The sequence below is a fragment of the Psammomys obesus genome, unplaced genomic scaffold (assembly GCF_907164565.1).
Source record: "Psammomys obesus unplaced genomic scaffold, mPsaObe1.curated_primary_1811, whole genome shotgun sequence".
Lineage (NCBI taxonomy): Eukaryota > Metazoa > Chordata > Mammalia > Rodentia > Muridae > Psammomys > Psammomys obesus.
In genome coordinates this window covers 6,484,457-6,503,783 of record NW_026585626.1, presented here as the reverse complement: position 1 = coordinate 6,503,783, position 19,327 = coordinate 6,484,457, and the positions used below count along the sequence as shown (strand labels likewise).

Genomic DNA, 19,327 nt, shown 5'->3' with positions numbered 1-19,327 from the left:
ACCATGCCCAGCTTAAACATGTTTTTTAGTATATATTTATTTATGAGAGAGGCACACATATCACTGTGTTTTTGTAAAGATGAGAGAAAAACTTACAGGAATTTGTCCTCCCACTATTGTGGGTCCCAGGGTTTGAACTCAGGCTCTCTGGCTTGGTGGCAGCTTACCCACTGAGCCATCTCCTAAAGGCTTTGAATTCTTTTTTTTTTTTTTGTAAATAATTTGTTTAATTTTATGTGCATTGGTGTTCAGATGTCAGACCACCTGGACTGCTCACAGACAGTTGTGAGCTGCCATGTGGGTGCTGGGAATTCAACCCGGGTCCAGTGGAAGAACAAACAGCGCTCTTAACCCCTGAGCCGTCTTTCCAGCCCTAAGGCTTTGAATTCTTAGGGCTAAAGAAAGACAAACTCCAAGGAAGCTACAAGTCATTCAAATGGCAGAGGGGTTTCTTTTCCTTTTCTTTTTTTTTTTTTCATTTTTTTTTAATTTTATTTTTCTTTTTAGTTACATTTTGTTAACTCTGTGTCCCAGCTGTATCCCGCTCCTTTTCCTTTTCTTAAACATTTTTTTTAATTTTTCTTTTCTTTTTTTAAAGATTTATTTATTATTTATACAACATTCTGCCTGCACACCAGATCTAACTATAGATGGTATGAGCTACCATGTGGTTGCTAGGAGTTGAACCTTTGGAAGAACAGTGAGTGTTCTTAACCTCTGAGCCATGTCTCTAGCCTGGCAGATGGGTTTCAATGTGGGGGGGGGGGTTTGATCCAAGTTGAAAGCCTAGGCCCCCATTGCTATTGCAAAACTTTCTGAAGCACCCCATCTCCACACTGCTCCTGGAGAGATGCTCAACCCCGTGGCCCAAGGCCATCAGATTAATCTCTCAGTGACACCTCTTTCATCCCAGTCCAAGGACCTGCTTATCAGGTCGGTTTATAAGTCAGCCAGCCTAGCTTTTCAAGTTCTCTTTTGAGAGGCCCAGCTGCCCTATTCAATGTTATCTGGTCCACAACACTCTAGCCCACCTAGGGCCTTATCGCTCACCACTGCCATCCTTGCCTGGTCTCCTTCTGAAGGTCTCACTGGTCCACAGCTCCCAGAAGCTCTCAGGGCTGCAGGATGAAAGATCAGGGTCGGCAAGTTAATAGCTGTTCAAAGTTATTCTCGTTGTTTCCTATAAATAAATCCTCTTTGCCCTCAAAGATCTGGAACTTGTTGTGTGGGGATGGGAGTAGTTCAAAATTGGCTAGCCTGTCAGAAGAGCCTGAAGACGGGTGCTCCGGCAATTCCCCACGTGGACGGGCTGGTTCCAGTCAGCCACCATTTACACGCTCTAACTTAAAAGTTTCCTTATATCACACGTTTTGTGGATTTTTTTGTTCAATTTAAAATTAGTTATTAGTGGGTCACAAGAATAGTGTTGTTGACAATGGGGGAGGGGGAGGATCCAGGAATGTCAAAATGGCTCAGTGAGTAAAAGCACTTGCTGCCAAGCCGGATGACCTGAGTTCAACCCCTGGGACCAAAATGGAGGAGAGAACCCTACAAGTTGATCTTCTCTGACCTTCACACCTATGCTGTAAAAACTATGGACCCACACACATCTCTATGCAGAGAAAAAAATCCCAGCACTCAGGGAGGCAGAGGCAGGCAGATCTCTGTGAGTTCGAGGCCAGCCTGGTCAAAGCGATTCCAGAAATGCTAAGGCTACACAAGAGAAACCCTGTCTAAAAAAAACAAAAATAAAACAAGTAAAACTTAAAAGTGAAGGGTGTGGTGGCTTGTACCTTTGACCCCAGCGATTAGGAGGAAAAACGTAAGTCTCTGAGTCCAAGGCCAGCTTAGTCTACAAAGCAAAGCCAGCCAGGACTGCACAGTGAGACCCTGTCTCTAATGAATTAATGAATTAATCAATCAGTTTCTCACCTTCCTCCAAAATTCACTAGTTTCCACAAGCAACTCATTCAGGAAGTGTGCACTCTTCATTCTCAGCCTCATCCTGCAAGAGCTACTGAGACCCCATCAAACCTAAGCTATTTCTGGGCCATGAACAATGCAGAGGAGCAGAGTTCCTCTACCTTTTTGTGCTTGAAAAAGTCTTATGTGTACCTCAAACTCCACACAACCAAGGATGACCCTAAACTCCTGATAACTCTAACACCCAAGTGCCACCATCACCAGCTATGTGTGTGTGTGTGTGTGTGTGTGTGTGTGTGTGTGCGCGCGCGCGCTGAGACATCTCTCTAAGTCATCCAAACTTCTCCTGGGCTCGGAGTATTCCTGCTCTGCACCACAAGCATTCCACCACCTCCAGCTCAGGTTTATCTTGAAGAAAAGAACATTGTCCTAGGTGGATTAAGATACATACACTTTGGTGGTTTTCTCCTTAATAAATTACCTTTCCTGAAAACCGCCTGCCTCTGCCTCAAGAGCACTGGGATTAAAGGTATGCACCATCACACCCAGCTCATTAAAATAAATAAATAAATATAAATATATATATATATTGTGTGTGTGTGTGTGTTTACGTATATGTATGTGAGTGCGCATGTGCCAGTGGAGGGCTGAGGACAGCTTGTGGAAGTCAGTTCTTTCCTTCCGCCATGTGGGTCCTGGGGCTCAAACTCACTCAGATCTTCAGGCTTGGTAGCAGGGCCCTTTATCACAGAGCCTATCACAGAGCCATCTAGTCCACTCAGCTCATGTCTCCCCTCCCCCTTCCCTGCTTCTGAGACCTCGACTATACAGCCCAGGCTGGGTTCTAACTTCCAGTCCTCCTGCCTCAGTCCCCCCGCTGGGATTACAGGCATGTGCCATCATGTTCAGCCACCACTTTGTTATTTCAATCTTCAGAAAACACTGCACTCACTATTGTCTGTATGGGGGGAAAGCAGTACGCATGCAGCATGGGTGCTGACATCACAGGACAGCTTTGGAGGCGTCACTTCTCTCCTTCCGCTATGGTTTCTGGGGATTAGAACTCAGGTCCTTAGGCTTAGTGGCGGGTACCTTTATCCACTGCCCTATTTTGATGGACTGCAACCTTTTTTTTTTTTCCCCCCTAAAACTGAATGCTGATGACAGACACAAGTTGTGAGAAATGATCGTTTTTCTAGTTCTGATATGGATTTCTTATTTTGGGTGATATGTGTATCAAATACATAAAATGCACAAATGAAATGTTTTTTGACAGTGAATGTGTGCAATCCACGGCAAAGCTCTGCTGCTTCAGAATGGCTGTTCTAACTATGTAGAAGTTGACTGACACATGTAAACTTTGGGTATAGTTAATTTTAGCGTGTGGCGTTTTATGTCCAAGTTTATTTTTTTTCAGACAGGGCTCTCTGTCTCTGCTTAGCCCTGGCTGTCTGGGAACTTGTTACCTAGACCAGGCTGGCCTCCCACTCACAGAGATCTGCCTGCCTCTGCCTCCACAGTGCTGGGATCAAAGGTGCATGCCACCACACCTGGCTGTTTTTGTTGTCATAATGAAGTTAATTAAATTGAAAACAAAAGAAAAAACATAGAAGCCATCTCAAAATTAAAGGTTAAAAAAAAAAAGGTAGGGGAGGTGCCTGTGTGTTTAGCTTAGTGGGATGCTAGCCTGGCATAGCCAGGATCCCTTGTCAAATCCCCAATATGGCCAACAAAGGACCACAAACCTACAATTCAGAAATACAGCACCAATGCCTGCTCCAACCTGTGTAGACTCTGAAAACATTATCTTAAGGACAGAGGACAGAGCCAAAAAGGTCTGCATGCCATTGGATTCCATTCATGTGAAGCGAACAGAACAGGAAAATCTGCAGAGCCGGGTGGGCTGGTGCCCACAGGTAGCCCCCGCACTGGGGAGATGGAGCCAGGAAGATCAGTGGTTAAGGTCATCCTTGGCTACACAGAGAGTTCTGGGGCAACCTGGGACACACAGGAAGATCCTATCTAAAGAAAGTTCAAGTCTGCAGAAACAGGAGGATTGCTGGGACTCACAGCCAGACCAGCCAAAGGACCACAAGCTCCAAGTTTAATGCCAGAACTTGTCTTCACACAAATGAAAAGAGAAAGAAAGAATAAGTAATATTCTCCTTTGGCCCTGAAGAAAGTGCATCCATACGCACACCTGTACACAGACACACACACACTCATACGCTCATGCGTACACATACACACAAATGCAGAGAGAGAAAGAAGCAAAAATAAGTGCTTCCATCTGGATGGTGAGTCGATGGCCACTTTCTATAATGGCGTAACATGAGTCATTGGCAGCACGGGGATGCTAGCTTGGGTCGGGCTCTGCTCTGCCATTTACTTACTCAAGTGCGACCTGGAGGAAGCGATCTGGCCCCTCATCTACAAACTAGAGTAGAACCCCTATGTCAGGGAGGTAAATAAAACAACCCGGGTGCTGAAGCCCCGGAAACCAGCAAAAAGTGAAATGAAGCCAGGAGATGGCCGCCAAGAGCTAGTGCTGCAGAAAACCTGACAGCCTGAGCTGAGCCCCAGAAGCCATGGAAAGACGGAAGGAGAGAATCCGACGCACAAGGCCGTCCTCTACCCTCCCCACAGGGGCCATGGCAAACGCACCCCCCATCCCCACACGTACAGTCAGAATAAATACAATTTTAGAGGTGACAAGATGGTTTACTGGGTGAAGGCACCTGCCACCAAGGCTGAAGAGCCCGGGACCCACATGACAGAGAAGGAAGCTCTCTGACGTCACCAGCTGTCTTCTGACGTCCACATGGGTGCCAAGACACGCAAATATGTGTGCGCACGCAAATCAAGAAAAGTAATCAAGTAGAATTTTAAGTAGACTACAGGATGGATGGGCTGATGGGCGGGCAGACAGAATGAGGGATGAAGCGAGTCTAAACTCAGAATCCAGAGCAAATTCTACCCACACCTAAAGATGAGAAGTACCCTTCCCTTCCGAAGAGTGACTTCACGCCCCAGGCACAGCAAGCAGCTGAGGTCACACTGCTGTCTATTCTGCTTGGCCCTTTGAGCTCTGTGCTCATGGGCTGAGCCCCTGTGCCCATCTCTGAAGAATAATGGGGGTAGGTCAGCATCCCCACTGTTTTTGTTTTGGCTTTAGAGACAGGGTTTCTCTGTGTGGCCCTCGCTGTCCTGGAACTCACTTTGGTGGCCAGGCTGGAGTATCCCTGATTTTATGAGCTCCCCTTCAGCAGAAGAAGGCTGAGCACACAGCAAGGAGAAGGACCCGGGGAGCGAGCCCAGGGCCAGCAGAAGCATGTGGGCTCCCGGGCAGATAAGAGGAAGGTCAGCTCCACTGTGCCCTGATATGCAGCTGCCACTGCTGAGACTGGCTGAAGAGCCCCAGAAACGCCTTCAGCAACACATTCTTCCCCGCCCCGCCCCCAGCCCGGAGAGAGAGTTTCATTGAGCCCAGGTTGGTGGAGATCTGAATTATGTAGGGTGACCCGGAACTTCCGATCCTGGCTCCTCTCCCACCCCCACGCTCCCGGCACCCATACACCTTAAAGAGTTGCCCTGAGTCAGCTTCCATGTTGCTCCAGCTCCAGCCTCCATCCTAAACTCCCAACCTCCATCCCCAGCAGGATCTATGTATCCTAGATACTCTGGGGCTAGATACTCTGGGGCCACTACCCCAGAGTATCTCTCTGGCTTCGTGCACCCATTAACTTGGATCTGCTGAGTGACCCCCAAGCTCTAAGTGTCCACGTCGTTCCTTCTCAACTCCTCCTGTCCCAGTCTCGACAACCATCTGCAAGCAAGTCCTGCCTCCACCGCTTCTGGAATCTGGTCCTTCCACTTGCGGCTGGGGCGCTCCTAGCCAACACTTGGACTGGCGCAGTGGCCGCCCTGTCTCCATCTCTAACCTGTGTGTCCCACGGCTCCCGGAGCGGTCTTTCAAAGCCTTCAGGAATGCACGTGCATTCTTCCGTTCTTAAAAACCTCAAAACCCTTACCACCACAGGATTAAGTCCAGACCTCCCAACGTTTCAGAACCACGGAGCTCTAGCTTGAAACATGGCAAGGAGGCCATTAGACCAAAAAAAAAAAAAAGAAAGAAAAGAAAAGAAAAGTGGAGGTGGGGGGGAGGCAAAGGCCGCTTTGGTGCAGTGATCTGACCCCAAATTCTTTCTCCAGCCTTGTATTCTCTTCCCCACTGAATGTGCCCGGCACTGACATTTTGCTTAGCTCATAGATTTCTGCCTGCTTAAAACCCTTCCCCTCACCCATCTCCATCCAGAAGTGCCTTGTACCCTTCAAGGCCAGCTTGAACGTCACCTGCGAGGAACCTCAGTTCCCTGCTGAAATGTGAAGGAAGGGGTGAGGTGAAGTAGAGGCCACGGCAGACTGACCAGTGAGGGAGGACTCTGCCTCTGCCAAGAGCCTAAACTACAGGGCCCCATTCTCAGCCTTGCCCTTTGCAGCTGCCCGGAGGGCAGGCACCACCGTTTCTAACAAAGGTCACAGAAACATACACAGAGCACAAAAGGTAGAGCTGGCAAGTGACCCAAATCCCACTAGGCAACCAGCCCGTGCTCTGTCCACCTGGGATGGCAAACCCCAACGTGATGGTACTGTGAGAGGCCAGGGCGCTGGGCGAGATAGGAAGGCAGGACCATCTAGAATCTCAACAACCCAAAAGCAACAGAACACTTTCGTTTTCAGGTTGTGCAGCCCAGGTTGCCCTTGACTGTATAGGATGTCCAGGCAACAATCCTCTCCATCAGCCTCCCAAGCCAAGGTTCCAGGAATTCCATCGTGCTCAGCTTAAGAGCAGACCAGTACACTCTGACTTTTGAGACAGTGTCCCATGTAACCCACTCTGGCCTCAAACGCTGGTCCTTCCTGCCTCCACCTCCCAAGAACTGAGATTACAGACATTTATTATACACAAGCTGATGCTTTAAAAAACAAAACAAAACAAAAAAACTGACACACATTGGGCCAGGTGAGGGGCCGCATGCCCGTAGTCCCAGCCCTCAGCAGGCAGAAGCACGCAGCTTTGTGAGTTGAAGGCCAGCCTGGTGTACGTAGGCAGTTTCAGGTCAGTCAGGGCTATCTAGTAGTAAGTCCCTGTCTCAAAATACATAAACATCACATAGGAATTACAAGACGCTATCGCCACATGGTTTCGTATTCTATGCTGCAGCACAGGAAGGTAAGGGTTAACAGTAATTTATTGTACATTTCGAACTAGTTAAAGGGTTTAAATCAAAACCAGAAACTGAGTTCTAAGCATTTACGGTCTGAGGACATGTAAGTAGGAAGCCATTAAGAAGTTCTTGTAAATAAGGTCTTGAAAAATTCCAAGTGTGGGCATGGCACCCTGGGCTATGCTCCCAATTATTTGGGGGCTAAAGCAGAATGGATGGTTCAAGGCTGGCTTGAAACAGAACACTGTTTTAAAACAACTCACAGGAAACTTCTCTTTCAAATCTTATCTGTGTAAGTGGGTGCGCACAGGCGTCTGTACGTGTGTGTACACGTGTGTTTGTATGTGTGCGTGTTGTATATGTGGGGGTGGGGGTCAGTACATGTTGCGTGTGAAAAAAAGGGGTGACCTTGCCTCACTAAATGTATTATGTTGTACAGGCAATCAACTGGCCTGCCTTTGGGGTCCTGACGATGTCCTATGTCAGTACCTGTATCGAATTACATCATCTGGGCCAGGTACTTAGTGGCCGGTGTGCCACTCTCTCCCTCTCTTGCACTCTCTTGCCCACTTTCTGCCTCTCCTCTTTCTCCATCTGGGCGCCCCCTTCCACCACCATGTCTCCCTCTCTCCACACCCCCTCCACCCAATAAACCTCTTTCATATAATATCTGTTGTGGTGCATCATTTTTAAAACAACAGAATATACGGTCAAGTGCTGTTACCAACAAAGCCATCCGGCCAGGCACGAGGCTAGAAAAATCTCTAAGAGCTGAGCAGGACTGTGAGATGAATTCAACCCTGTACGAACACATTTCTCTCTGGTTACTACTGAGTCAGGCCCTCTGGGAAATCCTGGGTAGAAGAAACTGAGCCCAAGGTAGACGCTACCAGGTAAGGAATGTGGGAGAGTGAACTGGACAGCAGCGGGCATCTACATCTATAAGAGGCAGAGAAAGAGAGGCCACCAAAGGAAACATAGCCAAGGAGGTCAGAGGGAAAGTTTTTGTCAGACCACAAGGCTGCCTGAGTCGCAGGGGCCAGGACCCCTCCCTCCCATAGATCTCAAAGTATTTGGTTGGACTAACTTGCCCTTCACAGGCCCACCCCCAGGACACATTCTTCTTTTAGATATGCTAACAGAGGTCAAAGGGTAAAGGTCGAGGCTTGCTCTGCCTCACAGCTTTTGTGTCTCTCTCAATCAGTTGCATATCTCTGTCCTGACCCATTATGTACCGATTCACAAGTGAGCTATCCTGATTTAAGTTTCTGGGAAGAGTCCTCCACACTGACTTCCCAGGATGTGACCACGGTAGACTCTGAGCTAGGGACTCCACCAGGGCACAACGGCCCCAGCACTAACGCCTTAGTGTTCTTGTCTATACAGGAGGGTCATCTACACGGCCTGGTGGGGAGGGATGTTAAGAAGATGAGGGAAAATAAGTGTAGAAGGTCCAGTTTATAGTACCCTCAGCTAATTCTATGTCTGCCACGTCACTTCATGATGGTGGCTGAGCAGAAAATGCTGCAATCAAGGGCGGCTCTCCTACACAGTGGGGCTGTCTGCAGGAAGAAAAAAGGGCAGAATTCTGTTCCTCACTGAGACAGTGAATCAAACTGACTGAATGAATGAATGAATGAATGAACTAATGACTGGCTTGCAATACTTGGCCTCTTACATGCTTGGGTAAGCATCCAATCACTGAGCTGAAGCCCTGGCCCTTTACCTTTTATTTTTACAAATACATAAATGTATAAAAATAATCTTTATCTATCTATCTATCTATCTATCTATCTATCTATCTATCTATCTATCTATTTATTTATTTATTTATTTTCTGTTTCTTTGGTTTTGTTTGTTTGTTGTTGTTGTATTTGGTTTTTTGAAACATGGAATCACTATGTAGCCCTGGCTGTCGTAGAACTCACTATGTAGACCAGGCTGGCCTCAAGCTCACAGAGATGTGCCTCCCCAAGAGCTGAGATCAAAGGTGTGCGCCACCACGACCTGGCTTACTTTATTTATTAAAGTTGGTATGTGTTTGTGAGGTATGTGTGGAGGGGTCACGCTTATGCATGCACATGTGGGGATCAGTATTTGTATCCATGCGTGTGTGCGTGGAGCCCAGGGAAGGATGAAAAACGCCTTCCTTGGTGCTTTCCTCCTTTCTGCTTTATTCCCTTGTGACAGGGCCTCTCAGTGAATCTGAAGCTCACCATTTTGGCTAGGATCACTGGCCAGGGAGCACCCCACAGACTTGGTCTCTGCCCCTCAATTCTGGAGTCAACAGGCCAGGCACAGCCCTGCCCAGCTTTTATGGAGTGCTATATACTCAGACTCAGGTCCTTATGCCTGCACATGGAGAACTCTTTCCCAATGAGCCATGTCCCTAGTCCCAGCATGATTATTTTTCCTGTCTTTTTCTTTTTTGCTTTTTGGTACAGGGTCTTGTATGATTCAGACTGGCCTTGAACTCATTGTGTAGGAGAGGATGACCTTGACCTGCTGATCCTCTTGCCGCCATCTGCCTGAACACTGGGATCACAGAGGGCTGAGAGCATAGGGATGCGAGACCATGCTGTGTGCGCCTGCGTGTGCGTGTGCGTGTGTGTGTGTGTGTGTGTATGATGGTGTCACCGCAGGCCAGTCTTGAATTCCTGCCTCATCCTTCCATATGGTAGGTTTATAGATGAGTGCCACCAGGCCAGACATTATCTCCAACTGACTCTGAAACAGAACTGAGAGCAATAGGGCTCCCCTCAGGTAGGACTCAACCCTCTTTTCTTGTACCTCTTGTATCTTCCACAACTAGGCATGGTGGTGGCTGTCTATGAACCCAGCATTTAAGCATTAAGAAGCAGGAGAGCCAGAGATTCAGGGCATCTTCAGCTATGTATTGAATTTGAAATCAACATGGGTTACAAAGAGACCCTGAGTCAAAAAATAAAGACAAATCCAATCAGTTTATGGATCTCTGGGAGTTTAAGGCCAGCCTGGTCTACACAGTGAGTTCCAGCCCAGCCAGAGATACACAGTGTGGCCCTGTCTCAAAAACAAACAAGCCTGCCAGGCAGTGGCATGGCACACACCTTTAATCCCAGCATTAGGGAGGCAGAGGCAAGTGGGTCCCTGTGAGTTAAGGGCCAGCCTGGTCTACAAACCTAGTTCTAGGACAGCCAGGGCTACACACACACACACACACACACACACACACACACACACACACACACAGCCTGTCTCACCCCCTCCACCCCCCAAAAAAAACCCTGCTTCTTGAGGATGCTCGAGTCATTCCATATTGGAAATTGCCAGAGGGCCAGCCCCCTTCCCAGACTGATATAATTACTCTCAAATCAACATCCGCCGAGTCAAGCCTCTTCATCTATGACAATAATCTGGTCATCAGAGGGCAACGGGAGTTTCCTAATTTATTAATGTATTCTCTCATTGGCAGTCGCCCCAAAGCTCTCCACCGCGTGAATAATTGAGAATTCATAAAATCCTGGAGTTGGGCTAGGACGGATGAAAAGGGAAGGGAGCCAAGCGCAGTGACTCATGATTACAGCCAGGCCCTTGGGAGATGAAGTCAGAAAGATCAGCAGTTCAAGGTCATCCTCAGCCCTGCAGCAGTTCGAGGCCAGCCAGGGACACAGGGAGACCCTGTCTCCGAAAGGAACGAAAAGAGAAGAAAACCTGGGTGCGGTGGCACACACCTCCTGTCCCGTCACTCAGAAGGCTGTGACAACTGTGACAATGGATTATCCTATGTTCTAGCCTAGACTACAGAGTAAGACTTGAAGGAGGGATGGAGAGGACAGGAAAACAGAAAAGTAGAGGCTGGAGAGATGACTCAGTGGCCAAGAGCATCTGCTGCTCCCACAGAGAGTCGGAATTCAGTTCCCAGCATCCACATGGAGGCTAGCAACCTTCTACACCTCCAGTTCCAGGGGAGCCAACACCTTCCTCTGGCCTCTTTACATGTGCACTAAAATAAATCTTAGGTTGCTTATGGGGGCACATGTCTTTAGTTCCAGCAATGAGGAGGCACAGGTGCGTGGATCTCTTGTGAGTCTGATGCCAGCTTGGTCTATATAGTGAGCTGGAGGTCAGCCAGCACTACACAGAAAGACCTTATCTAAAAGAACATGTGCACGGATGCCTATTTGAGCATGCGCTTGTTGGTCTAGGGAGATGGTCAGGGACATGCTTCCTTTGTAAACAGAAGGACCCAAATTGGATCCTCAGAACCAAGGGAGATATGTGCATGTATATACTATATTTAAAAATATATTTCATTTATCACAAATGTATTTAACATATATTTCAAGGTGATTAAGAGAAGCCGGTTGTAGTAGCACAGGCCTTTAATCCCAGCAGTCAGGGAGGCAGAGGCAGGCAGATTGCTGTGATTTTGAGGCCGGTCTTGTCCACAGAGTGAGTTCCAGGACAGATACTCAGAGAAATCCTGTCTCAAAAAACCCAAAACAAATAAACAAAAAAAAAAGGGACTAAGAATACATTTAAACAGAAAACGTATTTAAACAGAATACAATTTTAGCCCAGATTAGATCTTCCTCAGCAAAATCAGCCTCTAGAAAACTTCGTTTTTCTTTTTTGAGACAGACAGCTCCCTAGCTGTCCTGGAGCTCACTCTGTAGAGCATGCTGGCCTCAAATTCACAGGGATCCGCCTTTTGCCTCTGCCCCCCTGACTGCTGGGAGTAAAGGGGTATGACACCACCACCCTGCCCTAGAAGACTTTCAATGCTCAAAGGTATTGTTATGTTAGCCTCACTTTATTTTTATTGAGTTATTTTTAGTTTTTTGAGACAGGGTTTCTCTGTGTAGCCCTAGCTGTCCTGGTACTCACTCTGTGGACCAGTGGTCTTGAACTCACAGAGATCCGCCTGTCTCTGAATCTAGATGTCCCTCAATGGAGGAATGGATACAGAAACTGTGGTACAACGGAATACTATGCAGCAATAAAAACAAGGAAATCATGAAATTTGCAGGCAATTGTGGGATCTAGAAAAGATCATCCTGAGTGAGGTATCCCAGAAGCAGAAAGACACACACAGTATATACTCACTTATAAGTGGATATTAGACATATAATATAGGATAAACATACTAAAATCTGTACACCTAAGGAAGCTAAGCAAGGAGGAGGACCCTGGGTAAGATGATCAATCCTCAGTCAGAAAGGGAAACTGGATGGACATTGGAAGAGGAAGAAAACAGGGAACAGGACAAAAGCCTACCACAGAGGGCCTCTGAAAGACTCTACCCTGCAGGGTAACAAAGCAGATGCTAAGACTCATAACCAAGCTTTGGGCAGAGTGCAGGGAATCTTATGAAAGAAGGGGGAGATAGAAAGACCTGGAGGGAACAGGAACTCCACAAAAAGAGCAACAGAACCAAAAAATCTGGGCACAGGGCTCTTTTATGAGACTGATTCTCCAACCAAGATCCATTCATGGAGATAACCTAGAACCCCTGCTCAGATGTAGCCCATGGCAGCTCAGTATCCAAGTGGGTTCCATAGTAATGGGAACAGGGACTGTCTCCGACATGAACTCAGTAACCTGCTCTTTGATTACCTCCGCCTGAGGGGGCAGCAGCCTTTCCAGGACACAGAGGAGGACAATGCAGCCAGTCCTGATGAGACCTGATAGACTAGGGTCAGATGGAAGGGGAGGAGGACCTCTCCTATCAGTGGATTTGGAGAGGGGCATGGGAGGAGATGAGGGAGGAAGGGTGGGATTGGGAGGGAATAAAGGAGAGGGCTACAGCTGGGATTAAAAAAAATGAATAAATTGTAATTAATATAAAAAATAAAAATTTAATTAAAAAAAAGATTATCCTCATTTTACAGGTGAGTATCCAAAGCTCAGAGAGATGAACTGAACTACCCAGGTCACACAGCAGGGAAGAGGTGGCGGTAGCATTAGAACCCAGATCGTCAGAGTCCAAGATTAGGATTTGAGCTCAGAGCTGGACAGACTGGCCGCAGCCAGAACCAGGAACAGGAAGGAAGGAGGCTTGCTGTTGTTCTCAGCCACAGTGAGCTGAGGGAAAGATGAGCAGCAGGGAAACCAGGCTGAGGGACACAGCTGACCACAGCCTGCACACTTCCTGGACTCCCTGGCAGGGAACTGAAAGACTTGGAAAGGGAAACCGCTCCAGGAGGAGAGCACATTTTTGAGGAATTTGTGTTTTTGTTGGGTCATCTCTGATTTCAGACCCTTGGTATCTTCCTTGAGTCACAGAGGCCAGACGCAGCGCCTGGGTGGCAGTGTCTCTCTGGGAACCAGGCTGGGGGACCGGAGGCTTCTACTCCAAAGGTCTGGCCCCCAATGCTCCTTTCCTTTCTGCCCAAGAAGCGATGGAGTCCACTGCCTAGCTTCCTCGTTCTCCTCCGGAGCACATCAAAACTAAACAATGGCATTAGCTGAAGAGAAGACTTAGCGATTAAGAACACGTGTTGCTCTTGCAGGGGACCCAGGTCTGGTCGCCAGCACCCACACAGTGGTTCAACTTTTCCCAGGGCATTCAATGACCTCTTCTGACCTCCCCGGGCATCAGACACTTGTACGTATGGTACACAGACACACACGCGGGCAATACACTCAGATACATTAAAAATGGTATTAACAAAGGCCTAAACAGAAATTCAGTATATAATCAACCCAGCATTTTCAGATCCCCTACATGAAAGAAAGAAAGAAAGAAAGAAAGAAAGAAAGAAAGAAAGAAAGAAAGGAAAATAACTGGTCCCAGGGTTTCTGCACCGTATGAATGATAACAGAGAAATGGACATGACTGCTCCTGGGTATGGTGGGAGAGAAAGCTTACTGTAGATATCCTGGAGCCATAGCTAGAGGTGGAGACCTCTGGGAAAGTCCAGAGTGGACGAGACTCTGGGGAGAGGGGGATGGAAAGAGAGCAGGGGGACCAAGCGCAGCAGCCAGGAGGCCCAGGGGTACAAAGAAATCAAAATGGTTGGCTTATATAGGGAAGAGCAACCCAGCCCCTTAGCTGGAGAGCTCAGGGCAGGAGGCAGGGGTATGCCAGCTAGGAGGGCCCTGTAACAGGCAGGACTGGGGGGACTGCAGGGAGAACCTAGCAGCCAGAGTCCGCTCTGATATGCTAAACAGGCACCCCAGCCATTTGTCCCAGGCTTGAAAGCTAACACTATGGAAGGCTTATAAAGGGACTTCCCAAGATTTGATTTGTCAGCCCTACCACTTTTGAGCTTGGATAGAGGACTGGGCCTCAGTTGCTTCATCTGTAGAACGGGACTATCCATTTGAGCCTATAAGCATGAGGCAAGTGCTGACTGAGGAAAGAGGGGCAAAGACTGTGTCACACAGTGGGCATTACACGGACAGCAGTAGGAACCCTAACTATACAGACAGACAGATACAGACACACGAGTTAAGCGCCGCACTAGTACAGGTTGCTACCGGACTAGTACAGACTAGAACGAGTATAGGCAACAGGAAGTTCTATGTGGATCTCCTCAGAGAACTGCTCATCATCAGCCGCACGCTACACGCAGCGGTCCACTCGGCAGCTCTGGTAGGGCCCGGGAGCCTGCGTGTGGCCAGCAAGTGCTGGTGCAGACTCAGAGCAGTGGGGACCGAATTGGAGGTCACTCGGATGTCAGGTCATCCTTAGGCCTCGTGCCGGGCTTACCCAGCACCTTCCCGCTCCCCGGAGTCTCACTCTCAGCATTGGTGGTTCCAGGGCCCAGCTCACGAGCCCAGCTGCGAAGCCTCCCCTCTTCTGACTCACTGTAAGTGCCCTGGTGTTTTCTCATCTCCTCTTTTATACTGAACTTCCTTCAAAAGGTCAGACTGGGTCTCTGAGGCGGTTCAGTGGGGAAAGGCACTTGCTGCCAAGCCTGATGACCTGCCTGCCTGCTTCCACCTCCAGAACCCACACGATGAAAGGAGAGAACAGACTCCCATGGTGTCCTCTGACCTCCGCAGGTGTGTGATGCCTGAGTCCTCTACTGCCACCAAATACGAATACACAGGATGGATGGATGGATGGATGGATGGATGGATGGATGGATGGACAGATGGATGGATGGAAAAATAAATGTAAAAATAATTTTAAAGAAGGTACCAGGTATGATAATTCACTCTCGTAATCCCAGCACTCAGGAGGCTTACTATGGGTTCCAGGCCAATAGGGTTACAATGCAAAACTTTGGTTTATAAATAAATAAATAAATAAATAAATAAATAAATAAATAGAAAAGGTCAGAGATTGGTAAGAAAGGAGTTTTTCTTTCCTTTTTTTCTCATCCTGTTGCCTAGGCTTACCTGAAATTCACTATGTAGTCCAGGCTAGCCTCAAACTGACAGAGATCCTCCTGCCTCAGCTTCCCAAGTGCTGGGAATGTCATACCTGCCCTTTTCTTTTTCTGTCTCTCTCTCCCTCCCTTTTCATCCTCCCTTCTCTCCATCCCTCTTCTCCTTTCCTCCCTGAAGTGCTGGGTATCGAACCCAGGGACTCAAGAATGCAAGGCAAGTACTCTACCATTGCTCTACACCCCCAGACCCTGTAAATTCTTTCCATGGTGTAGGCCCTCCTCACTCTGTTCAGAGTGCCGGAGACAGGAAGCCGTGCTGGGGAAGATTGCTTCTTGCTGACTTGACGCTGGTGTTAAGGGAGATGGCACTCAGCTGCCAGCAGACGATGCGAAGTTTCGCCAGCGCAGGGGTACTGGAGATGGGTCGCCCAACTAGAACACATGAAACCTGGTGGTACCTGTGTGTAAGAACCTTTGGTGGTGGGTCCTCAAAAAGTCAGCAACAATCTCAGTACTTACAAACAAACAAACAAAACACTTTCTGACACAGATTCTCACTCTGTAGCCCAGACCAGCCACAAACTCCATGTAGTCCCCCTGCCTCGGCCCCCTAAAGTCTGGGATTACAGACATTATCCACCACAACTGGCTGCACTCCTGGAGGCTACGGTATTATCAACAGTGACTTGGGAAGCTCAGACAACCTTTTTCTTGTTGCTGTGATTTCTGTTTTTTTAAAGTCTGGGTTTCATTATGCAGCCTTGGCTGGCCTTGAGCTTACTTTGTAGAACAATCTGGCCTCACACTCAACTCACGAGAGTCCTGCCTCGGCTTTCAAAGCATCAGGATTACAGGTGTGTCTGCTTCACAAAGTCCAGCCTGAAATAAGCCTTTTCTAGTTCCCAGCATTCACATCAGATGGTTCACAAACCCCTGTAACTTCAGCTCCAGGAGACCAGATGCCATCTGGGCACCTACATGCACATACCCAAACCAGGGCTTATAGTTGGCCCACCCCACAATCTACATCATTTATGAACTGTTGGGGCTCGTGAAAGGGCTGGCCCTGCTGATCCAAAGCTGCATGGTCTCCTTGACGAGGGGCAACAACAGGATAGACGGGAGGAGACCCAGTGAAGATCTAATACTGACAGTGTCACAGGAGCCAGAGACCTCGAACCACGCCAATGACTCAGTGCAGTGAACATTTTCGAGTGAAGAGGTGTGGAGAGAGGACCATACAATAGGACCCACTGTGACACACTACAGGTTTCTATGCTTTGGGTTTGTTTGTGTGTGTGTGTATGTGTGCGTGTGTGTTCTCTTTTATTTTGGGGCGAGGCTACAAGGGCAAAAGGCAGATATGAAGGGATGGGTCGATGAGTGGCACTGGGGTGCATGATGTGAAACTCACAAAGAATCAATAGAAGGTTAAAAAATAGCCTTGGGGCTAGAGAGATGGCATCAGTTAAGAGGAGATTTAGTTGGCGGCACCTTCATGGTAGCTCACAATTGCCTTTAACACCACAGCTATGGGATCTGATGCTCTCTTCTGGCCTCTTCAGCTCCTGCACACACATGAACACATGCAGGCACGTACACACATAAATATAAATATAAATATAAATATAAATATAAATATAAATATAAATATAAATATAAATATAAATATAAATATAAATATATATATATGCCTTCAAAGATATTTTAAATAGCCTTTTTTCTAAGCTGTCAATTATACTATATACTTATGTGCATATATATATATATATATATATATATATATATATATATATATATATTCAGTCATGCAAGATACTTTTTTTTCACACAGTCTCTTTATGTAGACCAGGCTGGCCTCAAACTCACTCACAGAGATCTGCCTGCCTCTACCTCCAAATTCCTGGGATTAAAGGTGTGGTCACCACATCTGGCTGAACTTTTTATTCTAAGGAAGGTATTTATAAAACCAATATAATATGGGAGCTGAGTGTGACATATCTTTAATCCCAGTACTCAGGAGGCAGAGACAGGCGGATCTCTGAGTTTGAGGCCAGCCTGGTTTATGGAATGAGTTCCAGGACAGCCAGAGCTACACAGAGAAACCCTGTCTCAAAAAAAAAAAAAAAAAAAAAAATCAGTATAATATGTAGATGCAACAAAGAATATACAGTTTAATGGAGGAAGAGAACCAGGCACGCGATGCATGCCTATAATGTCAGTACTGGGAAAGTAGATGCTAAAGTTCAAAGTCATCCTTGGCTATGTATCAACTTCGAGGCTAGCCTGGGCTACATAGACATCTTTTTCCAAGAAAATAAGAAAACCAATAAACACCCAAAATGCACGAAGGTTTACAGTTGTTTTGAAACAGCCAGAGACCAGGACTTCAAGGTCATATTTGGCTTCCTGGTCAGTCTGAAGCCATCCTGGACTACAAAGACACATTTGCAGGAAAATAAAAATAAAAATAAAACTAGACCAGGCTTGGTGATACATGCCTTGAATTCCAGCACTTGGGAGGCAGGGGTGGGTGAATCCTTGTGAGTTCAAGGCCATTCTGATATAAACAGCAAGTTCCAGGCCAGTCAGGGCTACATCGTGAAACCTTGTTTTAAATATAAAATAAAATAAAATCATGAATCGATTCTGCAATCTTTGAAAGCACGCCATCTCGGATGCGCAATCAGGACTGAAATCACTGACCAGCCACTTGCTGGCTGTGTGCTGTGCAGTCTGAGGTGTGCCTGAATCCCAGATTTCCCTTCTACCTAACTCTTGCGGGGCTGTTCCCAGGATTCAGCAAATACTGTGTGTAAGGTGCCCGCTCTGTGCTCCTCTCCTCGAGCTTGTGGCAAAAAGACAGCTAAGACAGTGAGCAGTCACTGAAGGTCGCAGAGCTGAAGGGACACCCTTCGGGAAGCCTCCATTTCAGGCTTGCAGTGATAATTTTACCGCCTCTCATTTGTCTGCGCCTTTCAAGGCAGGAGACAGATCCCTGAGTGTGGTGTGTGATGTGCACATGTGCTTATGTGTTATATGTTTGTGTGCATGTGTGTGTGTGTGTGCGTGTGTGTGTGTGTGTGTGTGTGTGTGTGTGCTGCCTGCGTTCGTGAAGCAACAGCAGCTCCCCACCTTTGCTTTTTAAATTTCTTCCTTTCTTTCCTCCTTCCTCCCTTCCTTCCTTTCTTTGTTTCTTTGTTTTTCTTTCTGATACAGTGTCTCACAATGTAGCCCTGGATGGCCTGAAGCAATGTAGCCCAGGCTGACCTTGAATCCACAGATATCCCCCTGCCTCTCCTTTCCAAGTACTAGAACTAAAGGCAAGTGCCAACCACATCTCTATCTGTCTGTCTGTCTGTCTGTCTGTCTGTCTATCTATCTATCTATCTATCTATCTATCTATCTATCTATCTATCATTTTATTTATTTAATTTTAAATATATCTTTAAATATACACATAGAACTATGGGGGGGGGGTGTACACATGAGCAGATGGATTCCAGAAGAGAGAATTAGATACCCTGGGTTGGAGTTACAGCTGGTTGTACCTGATGTGGGTGCTAGGAACTGAACTCAGATCCTCTGCAAAAACAACCAATACTCTAAAACATTGAGCTATCTCTTTATTCTGTGTCTGCATAAAAAGCTTTCACCTTTTTTCTTTCTTTCTTTTTTTTTTTTTTTTTTGAGACAGTTCTTTCACTGGTCCTGCAGTTTATCCATTTGGCTAAAGTGAGCCAGTGAATACCAGGAATCCTCCTGTCTCCCGTCTCTGGAATGCTGGAATTTTAAATCTGCCCATTTTTTAAAAAAATTAGAACCATTATCTCATTTTATTCTCCCAGTGATCCT

At 47.1% G+C, this 19,327-nt stretch overlaps 1 long non-coding RNA gene across 1 annotated transcript in view; it reads right to left on the bottom strand.

Moving 5' to 3' along the window:
• The window catches only part of LOC129682530 (uncharacterized), a 79,200-nt gene that overhangs the window by 4,548 nt on the left and 55,325 nt on the right, over window positions 1–19,327 (bottom strand). The window contains exon 2 of the long non-coding RNA XR_008720993.1: window positions 1,051–1,118. This is a non-coding gene — a long non-coding RNA (uncharacterized LOC129682530). The remainder of the gene's footprint in view (window positions 1–1,050; window positions 1,119–19,327) is intronic.